Below are 13,710 nucleotides of genomic sequence, written 5' to 3'. Positions count from 1 at the left end.
TTACCTATTTTCCTTTTAACCCCCTTTATAAAACACATCCCAGGCTTCCACAATACTTTTCCAAACATGGATTCATTTTATATGGTCTAACCATAGAATATCCTCCAAACACGTTTTGCCTTGAAACATAAACAAAGACTAGGAATTGAAAGTCATATTACACGTTTTTGTTGGACTCTCTTGATGGCTAATTGATGCAGACACAGATCCGGTGGCTTGGTCCCATCCTCATTTGTTGAGTAAAAATAAGTTAGGTTAAGCTAGATTTTGATTGAATAAACATGGCCTATTTATATGAGTTTAAGTTTAGTATTTTTGCCAAGCACAATCCTTAATGAAATTCAGACCCAACTCACCTAAATTATGTTTTATAAAAACAAAATCTTCTTGTAAGGAAAGAAAAACTTCTGAGTGCGGGAAGAGGCTAAACAAAGTTTATTCCAACAATACTATGCACTTAATAACAAATCACCTTACTAGAGTGAATTTATTCCACACAAAACGCCAACATCATAGTCATCTCCCCCCCCCCCCGTCCCTTTCAAGAACAACTACAATTCCACACTCAGACACTCCCCCACCCACAAATCAAACACGCAACCTTCCCTTAATCGAAAGGATTTTCATGCTGATATGGCATCGCGTCATTGGCGAGTCATGATCATCTTAACCATGCTATTGGTTAGGACCCAAAGTGCAAGAAGAAAAGTCCTATAGTGGCCGGATGTTTCCGAGTGAACAGAATCATTCAACGTCTTCTTATATTTCTTCAAATACTCAGCCTTTTATATACTGCATATCAATCTCAGTCCTTGTCACTATCACCCTTATAAGTGTGGAATCATTAGTCCCCAAGCCTTTCATTGCCCTGTGCAATACCTGCATTCCATAGAAGAAGAAGAAACAATTTAAACTACCTCATAATGCCATTTTTTTAAATAATTTAAGAGACAAGTCACAAGATTGCTCTGATTAATATAGGGACCAAAATGCCTCGGGAAGCAAAGTCGAGGGACATAGTAACTGGTCCTCTAATAAAACTAGAGGGATAAAGAGTATTATTATTCTTTTCATTGTGAACATGTGTTTCTTATTAAAAACAATCATATTCGAGATACAACCAAATACTAAATTTGAACATCTCTGCTTTATCTTGAATCACCACCTTGTGAAAGATTAACTTCTACTACTAAACCCAATCAGTGGCATGTTGTCTTGAGAGGGTGCATTTGGGAAAATTCACAAGTATGATATGTAAATTTTGAACTTTGTATCCCCTACTCTTGATATTTTTCACTTCTAAGCTAAATAAAATATTTGGACTCAAAAGTTTAATAGGTACTTCCTCCATCTTATATATAAGGTGTTTTTAACTGAATCCCACATACCAATAAAAGTTTGTTATTTAGTTGAACTCACATAAAAACATAATAATTTCTAGTTTTTAGCTCCAATAATATCATAACTAATATCATGATGGTAGTAGGAAAAATATACAATTATCGATCTCTTCCATTTCCAAGACAAGGTAAAAATTGTCTAATTACTCAAAAATATTATTGCCAACCCTTATATTAAGGACAAAATAAGCTTCTAAAGAATACCTTATATATAGGGATAGAGGGAATATGTAATGTTTGAATGATCAAGATAAAAATATGAAAAAAATATTCACACATATAGAAGCCATATCAACGGTTCAATATAATTTTCAGAAAGAAAAATAATGATTAATCTACTTATGTATTACAATTTAGTCCTAGTTTAACTATTATTTTTAATGATTAAATTATTATTTTTTAAAAAGAAATGATACTTTTTAAATTTAATTATCTTACACCCCTAAAATCAAGTTTTGGCTTCGAACCCAACCTATCAGGGTGGAAACAAGGGGACTAGGGGACCGCAGCCACCGCCTAACTTTCAAATTTTTTCTTAGTAAAATGCAGAGATTACATATTTTCAGCCCCCTAAGGTGGCACACATTATAAAAAATATTTAAGATATTAGATGAAATTCTCATTCAATTAAACAGTCTTTTATGCACGCATAATGTAACTATATAAGTAGCTTGAAGATATAGTTATTATAAAATCTACTTATTTTCAACAACGTAAAACTACACATGCTCTAAAATATTAATGTCATTTGATTACACTTTCATTTTATATTTAATGAAAGAAATTACAAGAATTATTAATTACTAACAAACTTTCTTAAGCTCTGCAACAAGAGATATAATGTCATAAAGATTTTTGACAATTGAGCATCAATACTATGTTGATATATTTATTTACCGCAATTACCAATTGAAAGAATTAAATAATAAATTTAGTAAGTAAGTAATAAAACTTAGATTGAAAATAACTTTAGATCCCGAGTACACATTTAAAACATTCAATGCTCATAGCAAAGATACTCTCTCCATTAAAAAACGCAAGGCATTTTTAACTGAATACTTGTCTTCAAACTAACTCTATCTTTTCATATGTAGCCCTATTTAATAGGGTGTTTCACCTAAAATAAATATAAAGTGATTTATTCAATAATGATACTTTAAAAAAAAAACCTTAAAAGACTAAAAATGCTTTGCATTTTTTTAACATCTTTAACATCCAACCTCTAAAATAATGCCTTACATTTTTTTAACGGAGAGAGTAAAATTTTCACCAATTTAATGATAGTTTATATTGAGAAAGAAATTACTAAGAAATTTATCATAGTGTCATAGACATAATAATAATTATTTTTTGCCATGAAAAGTCGATGAACAAAACTTATAAAATGAAGGTATATATTTATTTTTAGGAAAAATATAACTTTAGATCTTTACACTTTGCTTAAGTTTTGCTATAAGTCCCTGCACTTTTTTTTTCAATATTCTAGGGCCCTACACTTTTGTTTTTCAATGTTTTAAATCCCTTTATGAACTGTTATAGGGACCTAAAACACCGAAAAACAAAAGTATGGAGATCAAAAATACCGAAAAAAGTGCAGGGACCTATAGCAAAACTCAAGCAAAGTGTAAGGACACAAATTTTTTTCTCTTATTTTTATTATATATTTGTAAAATTGAATATAAATATACATGTTAAAATATTTATATTATGTGAGTAATATATATGAGTTAACTTTCCCTCAATTATTATATATCTTTTATCATCTTGGCCCCTTCTAAAACTATTTTCTAGCTCCACCCTTGCAACCCACGTTTCAAATCATTAAAGAGAGAATATTGCTTGCATTGAAACTAGAGAGGCTAACATATTACACTAGGAATCACATTATAAAGATAATAGCATTTTAAGTGAAACTATAGGGACTATGCAGGTCAAGCGACAAGCATAAAAACTTGAAAATTAATCACAACAATATGTTGCTTCTTTATGGAGAGCAGGGCAATACCTTTGCAAAATACTTTGCTGGATTCTGTGCACATTGAACTATCGTCAAAAGTGCATAACCAAAACTCCCAGACGTTTCATTCTTTATTGCCTGATACAGGTTCGAAGTGTAGTTAAGCATCAGAATAAGATTTTAAAGAAGATAGAATTCAAAAGGGAAGATCATATAAATGATAGCTTCTTCAGTGAGTGGCCATACATATCATGGTAATAAGAACTTATGGCATTCAACTGTGCTGCACTTCTTTCACTGAAGATTTGGATGAAAGTCTTCTCATCAGTTCCTAACTTCTTCTCTCCTGATTTGTACAGAACCTTTGCGTCCTTCTCAGCTATCTCTCCGTTAACCTCAGGGCCTTCATGACGGGGAGTGCTTAAATATGCAAGCAAGATCTGACTCATTGTTCACACAAAAAAGTTATAACCAATAGTACCTCCATTGTTCTCATATCTTCAAAATGAAATTTTCAGGTTTTCTTATCTTAACATGAACCTTAGAACATTAAGTTTATGGATCTTTTCTACTAATATACCTCTTCTTTAGCCCATTCTATCTGATGTGAGACTTTTCTGCACATCAAGCTAAGTTCACTCACACTTAACAACCCAACAACATCACCAAGAAATGTTCCAACCACAGGTGATATAAACAGCTTGAACATTAGGAAGCAAGTGTGACTATTTCAGTACTTTGGAATGTCTAAGTTGGCTTTCCTAGGAGCCACACACAGACGCACAAGCCCAGAGAAAAACCTCACCTTTTTATGATCTCCAGATGCAGTCCTTTCAATGTCATGTTCAAGAAAAACTCCAAACTTGGAATGATATATCTGTTTCAAATATTGTAGCTGGGACGGAGTTCTTGAACATATCACTTAAGTAACAGCTTCAAGGCTTCTATTATCTGCATATAGTGCCTGCCTGATCACTTCTGCATCACGCCCAGCAGGGTCATGCATCCAAGCAGCACAGCATCCTGAAAATGAATCAATAGTATTTTTCATCCTCTCTTTCCAATGAGAGATACCCATCAAACGGTGATTTCGAAAAGTTGTAAAAGTTTTGGACATTTAACTAACTTTAACTAACATCCTTAATCTTAGCAAAGTAGTTCATAGGATCTTATAAAAAGATCAGAGAGAGAGAGAGTACCTCTAACTTGCCACTAAGCTCGGAGGCTAAGCGTTTAAGAAGGTCCTCAGAATACATAGCTTTGTATTCATGTTGGATGTAGGCACGCTGTGTAGCATCTCTGTGAGCAAGTATATTGATAACAGCACTAGTATCACATCCAAATCCTGTGAATGCAAAGAATTCTTTAAAATAAATGAAGTAAAAAAGAAGTGAACAATGAATAAAAAAAGGGCACAACACAAATTAGCAATGGCCTTAAGATATCATTTTGGAATCTATCCAGTTATCTGGAAAATGTCAGACATGTTTTCTGGCCAGATCACAGACTCCATTGTTAAAGCTTGCTAATTAACAATCAATCACCTTACTATTGTCCAAAAGTATGTGACTTAGTATAAACTAGAAAAGTTGTTCCCGCCAAGAAATTCATACGGGTTTTTTTAATTTTGAGACACTTAACGTACAAAGACCAGTTCATGCTTCAAGAGGTCCTCAGCGTCGACTAAAACCAGGTCTCCCCCAGAATAACCCACAAAATTTCACGGCAAAAAGAAACCAAAACTCACTTGAGAATGATCAAGTCAGGCCAAAAAAAAAAAAAACAGCAAAATTGAAGACAGAAAACAGATTTAAAGCAAAACACTGGGAGAGAAATTAAGTACCCTTGAAAGCCGGTAAAGCTGGATAGCGTCGTCTCTTGGGGAAGGAAGAACTGGGGGTACGCCAGTGAAGACATGTTTTGAAATTTGAATGTATTTCAATCTTTCTTACCAAAAGTCTTCTTACAGATAGATGCTTGCAATGCTGGGTGGAGTAAACCTACCGGTCATATAGAGAGAGACTAAACACGAAACGAAAGCAATCAAGAAATATTTTGATCAAGTATTTCTCAACGAATGAAACTTCTAAAAAAAAAATCATAAATAAATCTTACGTAAAAAAATTTATTATTAAAAAATCTTATAAAATTTATAAAATACTCTCAAATTTAAAATTTTACACATTTATAAATTAATTAAAAATATTAACAATTGAAAATAAAGGTTATTTATGACTCGTAAAGAAAATGACAACTTGTAATAACAAGTTGTAAATAGTCATTATCCAGTTGTCAAATCTTTAATTAAGTTATAAATATATATGATTTAAAATTTAAAAATATTTTATAAATTTTATAAGATCTTTTAATAATAAATTTTTTTACGTGAGATTGGAGTGTTAATTTTCCAAACTTTTTTTTTATTAAGCTGCAATAACAAAGAGTTTAGGAAATTATTTATGCATGTATAGTTGAGTGTGGGCAAGTACCCACTCAACTTGAGAAAATCTGAATTTTTTTTAAATTCATTACCCTAATAGTTTTAAACTCACTAAATCCAAATAAGAATATATTTAAATTAAAAAAACTGAGTCTTTATAAAATAGAGTTTTTTTATATTTCTCTTAAGTTTAATATATTTTAAATTTTTGAGTACATTATATTAAATTTTGATTTTTTATAAAAAATCATTTTAATTTTATTTTTTAATATTATTTTACAAAACTAAATAATTATTTTATATGTATTAAATTATTTTTATTATTTTTAAATTTTATATAATTATATTTCTATTAGCTTAGGATCTTGTGTTTGCCATTGATGATGTGCTCTGCTTTTTTATTTTTTATTTTTGGGTGATATCTGCTTTTTCCCCCTTTTATATTCAAGCTAGGTCTGCTCCATAAAAGCACATTTAATGAGGACACAGAGAATTGGTGTCCCTATACTGCATTATGTGCTCATTACATTGATGAGCATGTATCTAATTTAAATTCTTAATTTTATTCTCAATGAATCTTTTTAATAAATATTTTCAATTATATTTATTTAAATTTAAAACTCTTAAATTTTTAAAATTTACTATAATCTTAAAGGTACTATTTTAATATTAAATTTTTAAAAAAATGATAACATTACATTTAAATTAATATTAAAATTACCTTACTTCACTTATTAATTACCTTACTTCATTTGTTTAATTACTTACAAAATATTCTTAATTGCTTTATTTTACTTGTTCATTTTTTAGAATGAAATCAAGTGAAAGTCTGGCAATAAGCAAGTGAAGTAGGGCAATGAATAACATTTTGTAAATAAATGAATAACATATAACATAAAAATTAACAAGTTATTTTAAGATGATTTAAAAACCTAAATAGAAACAAGTAACAAGATTTCCTAAGTAAATTAATAGGTGAAATAAAGTAGAAAACTTTTTATATTAATTTAAATGTGGTGAAATTTTATCATTTTCTCAAAAATTTTGTATTAAATCAGTATCCCTAGATTGCAGTATAATTTCAAAAATTTAGGAGCATTAAATTTAAATAAGTATGGTCAAAAGATCTTTATTAAAATTCTCCCTTCATGTTTTTAGTATTTTTCATATTACATTATTAAAATAAAATTTATAAAAATATGAAAATTTTAATATTAAGTCTATGCTATTTAGAGTATATCTAGATAGTTGATTTATATAAATAAAATTTTAAATATTAAATTGGATCATTCAATTATATTTTTTATGTTAGAGTATATATGGATAGTCAATTTATAAAATATAAAAAAAAATTATATTAAATTAAATAGCTTAGATAAATTTGCACTAATCAGATTGATTATAGATTTATTAAAAAAATTTATAATTTTGATAAATTTTTATTTTAAAATATAATATTAAAAAAATTTATATACTTAGCTTTATATATTAATATATTTTTTTCCATTAAATTAAGACATGTGAATTTTTTATAAATTATTTATTTTATAATAAATTTTTGTTATTAATTTTCTTAATATATTAAAATTCACTTGTTATGATTTGATTAGAAATAAGTATATTAAATATATAAAGTTAAATATGTAAGTCTTATTCTATTAAAAATACTGACAAAATAAATTTAAAATAAACAGTCAAGGTCAATTAAAAATAAACTTAAAGATTCAGATGAGCTTCTTCTTCTTCTTCTTCTTTTTTGCCAGAAAGGTTCAGATGAGCTTAAGAGCTGATGAGAACGCAAGAAATTAACGCTGATTTGCTGAAGAAAGGAAGAAAACTGTGCAGTCACGGAACTTGGAATTGAAGGTAATTATTGGACCGTTATGTGCCAATTTGAATTTTAATTGAACATAATAAATTATAAAAATAATTGATTAAATAATAAATTTTAATTATAATTAATTATGTTATAATGCAATATAATTAGATACGGTGTTTTAAAATAATTTTAACAAAATTAAAAATATTTACATAATTAATCAAAATTAATTTTAACTATATAAACTACTATAAAAGACATTACTTTTTAAAATTAAATTATTAATATATTTGTATTTAATACTATTAAATTTGTTAAATTTTATTTAAAAAGTAAAATATATTATTTAAATTACATATTTGATTAATTATAAAAATTTAAATTATATTAATATCAATAATTTAATTTACGTAAATAAATAACTCATATATCTTAGTTCAGTAAAGTAAATTAATAAAAGAGAAAGATTTAATTCTTAATATCAAACATCGATTTTACAATAATTAATGAAATGATAATATACAAATTGATCTCTAATGATATTATGGATATAATCATTTCTAATGAAGATATTAAGCACTGTTTTAAAATTTTGGCAATATAAAAAATGTAGTATTATCATAAATGATACAAAATCTCTCTCTCTAAACTTTTACAATAATCTTTGTCATAATTCTAAATTTTAAATTAATTTTCATCCACTAATTAATATTTTATTTGAATTAATTTTATAATAAATGCTGAGTAAAAGATGATGGTTGATAGGAACTCATACTAGCAATTTTTTTAAGGATACAAAGTTTGAATTTTATTAAAAAAAAAAGAATTTTGTTTTATTTTTATTAAATCATGTGCTTTCTTTATAATTTTTTTTAGCCTTTCTTTATAATTTTTTCTAATGTTTTTTTTTCTTTTGCAAAAGTTGGATTCTTAGCTTCTAAGAAAATTAATTTTTGGCTCAAAAATCAATTAATTAAAAAAATAAGTGTTTGGATAATTTTGATAAAAATTATTCTTTTTAAATAATTGATTAAAAACGCTATCCAAACACACGCTACGACAATTAATATTGACGCGGATTCCTCAGGACCCACCCTTCATTGTCCATCAACTTCAACGTCATAATGAATTCTTAACATTAAATAAAACTAGATTTTAAGTCAAATTTAATCAGAAATGGAAAGCAGGGAAATGAGGTTGATTTTCAAAAGCTTCACTTTTTTAAAAAAATAGACAATTGGGATAATACAATTTTAATAAAGAAAAAGATGGTAAGAAAATTAATAAAAAAACAGCTTTTAACTCAACTTCACTATTTTTTTATTAAATCAAATTAAGTAAAATCCTTCACATCCCCTCTATTTTCCTTAAACTAAACAGACTATCAAAATTAATAAAATTTACTTCTTTTATTAAAAAATATAAGACATTACTGAAGCATATCCTGTTATCTATAAACTAACATTAATTTTTATATTTATCTCTATTTAATATAATATTTCATTTTAAAATAAATATAAAATGATTTGTTTATTAAAGTTACTTTTGGAAAAAAAAAAATTGAGAGAGCTACCCTAATTGAAGTTTGCAATGTTTAATCAGATCAGGCCATATGATTGCTTGAAATTGTTTCCCCTCCTTTTTCAGTAGTTTTCCCTTTCCCCTATTTTTATTTTTAATTATTAGTTTTTTGGCTTGAGTTTAGTTTCATTTTATTTTTGTTTTTCCATCTCAATTTTGGTTCTGCAACAAAATTCCATGACATCAAAAGGGGATCCACACATGGACTAATAACACTAATTGAAAATAAACACGCTAGATGCAACAAATATTGCAATTAAAGTTAAAGTAGGCCGATAGATTAGGCCCGACTTTTATACATTAATGATATTGCAAGGATTTGGAATGAGATATTTTTCAAGGGAGGATGATAGTTTAAAGTTCAAAACAACACATGAATGATAATTAGATTCCAGATTTTTTTTAAAAAAAAAAGTTGTACATATATCGAGATAAATAATTATAAATTTAAAAACTTAATTACAATTACAAATATGATATTTATGTTACAAATGTAAATCTTATTTTATATATGAGTTTTTAGTTTACAATTTTTTGCATTGATATTTATAATTCATTTTTTAAAAATTTTTATCAAAAACCTAATTGTTATTAACTTAATCTTTGGGAGAATTTTATTAAAGGGCTAGAATCAATAGAATTTGAAAGTATATTGCACCATCAAGGAATTGAATTGAAAATATATTTTGATAGAAAATAACCCAAGTTCCTTTTTTTTTAAAACAGATTAAGTTAAGGTTTTAACAGGTACATTTTATATTTTAACAAGTTGAAATGATTGAATATGTAGAAGGTATTTTCAACAAGTTCTCTTAGGTAGTGTTTGGATTGATAAATTTGGATTTATATTTTAAATTTAAAATCTTACATTTTAAATCTTATACTTAAAATTCATGTATTTAAAATCCTTTATTTGAATAGCTTAAAAATTTTTAAATGAAAAGGAGAGATGATATGAGATTCAAAATAAAATGACAAGTTTATTTTTGTGTTTTAGTCAACAAGAGATATCAATAAATGTATCAATAATGAAAATGTAAAGAAGACAAGATGTTAGAATTGATTAGAATTTTAAATAATTAGAGTGTAGAGGGTATTTAAAATTACAAAACAATTGTAATTTGAAGTGGATTTAAATTTGAAGCAATCTTAAGTTATAAATTTTTATGTATCCAAATATAGCATTTAGTTCAAATATGAAATCTTCATTAAACCAAACACACCATTAGTAAATTCACAAGCACATGTTATTGAAATGATAAATTATGTTAGGATATATTAGTCCACTTCATATTATAACAAAGGCAAAAAAAAGAACGTGCAGAGGTTGCTAATAAATTATAAGCACAAATTAGCGAAATGACAAATTAAATTAGCATTTTAGCAAGTTCACTTCATTTTATAAGTAGTCAATATGATTGAATATGTAAAAAATATTATTAACAAGTTTTGTCAATGAATTAATAAGTATATATTTGTAAAATGACAAATGAAGTTAGGATTTTAACAAGTTCATTTCATATTTTGAAAAATATAGAGCATTTTAATATTTGCTATTAAGTTATATTTTCAATTCAGTCCTTCAATCTTGTAGTGTATTTTTAAATTCTATTGATCATGATTTGAAATCCCTATAAAATTTTTTTAATGAAATTCTCCCTTAATTTTTTGGGCTTTATTGCGGCTCTCTCAATATTCTAGTTCTAGTTATTTATAATTTGTGACTCACATAAATCTACTAGGCCCTAGGCTTATATATAACATCGAAGTGGGCTTGATACTTTATGGCCCAAAACAAAGCCTTTATTCTTTCACATGGGTCATCTTTTAGAGGGGAAATTTCACAATAATCACAAGCAATCAGTAAATCGTACAAGAGAATGTCACTTTTAGTCCTTACATTTCATTTAGATTTTAATATAAATTATTGCACTTTATTTTTAATATTTTAGATATCTATACTTTCATTCATCTTCAACATTAGTCCTTACATTTCAGATGAACATTGACATAGCACAAATGATGTTAATAATTGACATGTCAATTAATATCATTAATTTTATATTTACGTGTCAAACTGATGCTAACATGAAAATTTTAATAAGAATCTTTAAAAAAAATTTACATGAAATTTGTACGTTTTGTTGATCATTTAAAGAGTCCCGATTAGCCTTTTTATTTCATCTGATATAGATTTTTTAAATTTTTGCTTATTAAAAATATTTTTTGTTAGCATCAGTTTGACAAATAAGTATAAAATTAAAGATATTAATTGACAATATTAGCATTATTGACATTGTTTGAGCCATATCAATATCTTTTTAAAAATGTAAAGATCAATGTTGTACATGAACGAAAGTTTTGGGACTTAAAACACCGAATACAAAATGTAAGGACCTATATCAAAACCTAATTAAAGTGAAGGGGCCAAAAATAATGTTTCCTCAAAATGTTTTTTTGGTATGCCATGAACAAGGGCTTAAAACTATATGTTCCTTTATTAATAACTAGTAATCATACGAGAGGGCAATGCAGTCTCCATATCTCGAAACAACCACTTAGTAATCTCCCTGGGAGGTTCAGTCAAAGTTTTACATCTATCTTGCCGTGGAATACCCATTAGCAAGATTATCCGTGCACATGTTACTTTCATGAAAAACATGCCTTGCCTCCACCTACCAATCTCCTTCTATAACTACTAGTGCATGTCAGAGTTGCCACTAGTTTGCCCTTCCTAACATCCAAGGTTGTAAAAGCTTCAAGAAACCTACAAAATAGCTCCAAACTTGAACCCTAATAAACCCTTTGGTTTACTCTCCTCAGACTTAACCTCTTAATTTTATGATGTGTTTGCCAAAATGAATTTTTCATCTCATCGTGACAAACAACTTAAAATAAACAACATCACTTAAATTTTTAAAGTTAGGCCTAAAACAGCCCAATACCCCATTTAACCCTATTCTAAACCCATTAGAGGGTCTATTGGGCCAAAATGGCCATCCAAACCCAAGTATTAACTCTAATGACCCCAATTAATTAATTAATTAATTAATTTAAATCCTTAAATTAATTCTGAGACTAATTCTAGTTACAGTCTTCCCTAACAGTTTCACTATTAATGCTAGTTTGATAGGCTTATAAATCATGTCTTTCTCCTTTTTATCCAACGTGAAGTTTGGGCACAATAGGTTTGAGAGGCCCTTGAAGATTACCATAGTCGGCTCTCGTATTCTTGAGAATCTTGTATCCATGCTCCCATAGTCAATAGTCTCTTCTTCAGTTATAGCGTCTTCTGGCCTGTCTTCCACCTTTGTATCATCATCTCCCATTAACTTATTCTTGTACGAAGCTTTCCCTTTAGAAGTTTCCATCCACTCCTCCACCCTAAGTACTCTAGAGAAGGTTCTTGAGAATTGCTCATCTACCTTACGAACTTTCTTCTTACTTCGTGAAAGAGCATCGGTCTCCTCCTTCGACGGCAGAGGAACGTTCTTTATAAAGGAATTTGCCATTTCTTCCTTATGCTATTTTTTTAACATTGTTATCATCGAATCTTTAATTTTGTTATTCACATCCAATTTTTTTCTTGTCTTTGTTGCAATGTTTTAAAAAATCATTGGCAAGAAGTTTTACAGTCTAACTGATTAGACTGGCTATCTTAGTTATAATACAACTAATTTCCCTATATTTGCCAGTAACTTCTAATTGATATTCCCTTTGCTAATGAGAAAAATTTTGGACCTTTTATAAAGCACACTAAATGCATTACTTATTATCATTTTCTTCATTTTGTCTTATTAAATATGCACGTCCAAGTTCCAACTTACTTGTTTTTTTTTAAAAAGAGATGAATATAATATGGATAAACTTGAAAATTTTATTAATTTTAAGATCAAGTTAATGCATTTATAGACCCTCCTAATTTCTTTGCATATTTTTTTGTTTTATTTTGGTAACAATTTCTTTACATAGCTAGAAGATGAAGATAATTGCTGTTCCCTGTTATATTGGCTTAATCGTTAATCCATTATGGTAGCAGACTTGTAACCCTATAGGAGTGCAGCCATTGTTGTTCTCAATCTTTGGCTTCTCACAGTTAGTGCCCATAGAGGTACCTGTGTCATCCATGACACCCTTACTCGCTACTCAGGATCACAGATCTTTATAAATGTTAATTTTGAGGTGAGGTCTTTCAAGGGCTGTTTTGTTGGATTCCATGTAAGGGGTAATCTTGATACATTCTACCATTATGGCTAATGTAATGTAAAGGGGATTACATTTGGTAAAGAGAATTAGTACCTCATACGGTGTAATAGGGATTACATCAATAAACCTATGTAATCCCTGTTACAGTATCCTCCGTTCCAAAATACCCCTCAGTCGTGATCCTCTCTCTTCACTGTTCATCTCTCTCGTCTTTCCAGCAGCCTTCTTCGAAGAAGAAACTTGAAGACTGCTCTGACTCATGACCACCCACAACGGTAAAGGACATGAGAGAAGAGGATTCTAGCGA

The 13,710-nt window shown here is 28.2% G+C and overlaps 1 pseudogene; it reads right to left on the bottom strand.

The window, feature by feature from the left end:
• Positions 1-315: 315 nt before the first annotated feature.
• Positions 316-12,709, bottom strand: LOC129295424 (annexin D5-like; annotated as a pseudogene).
• Positions 12,710-13,710: the final 1,001 nt, after the last annotated feature.

This window comes from Prosopis cineraria, unplaced genomic scaffold (assembly GCF_029017545.1).
Source record: "Prosopis cineraria cultivar Desert tree isolate PC_DT_omini unplaced genomic scaffold, ASM2901754v1 PC1, whole genome shotgun sequence".
NCBI lineage: Eukaryota > Viridiplantae > Streptophyta > Magnoliopsida > Fabales > Fabaceae > Prosopis > Prosopis cineraria.
This window is presented reverse-complemented; position numbering and strand designations above follow the sequence as displayed.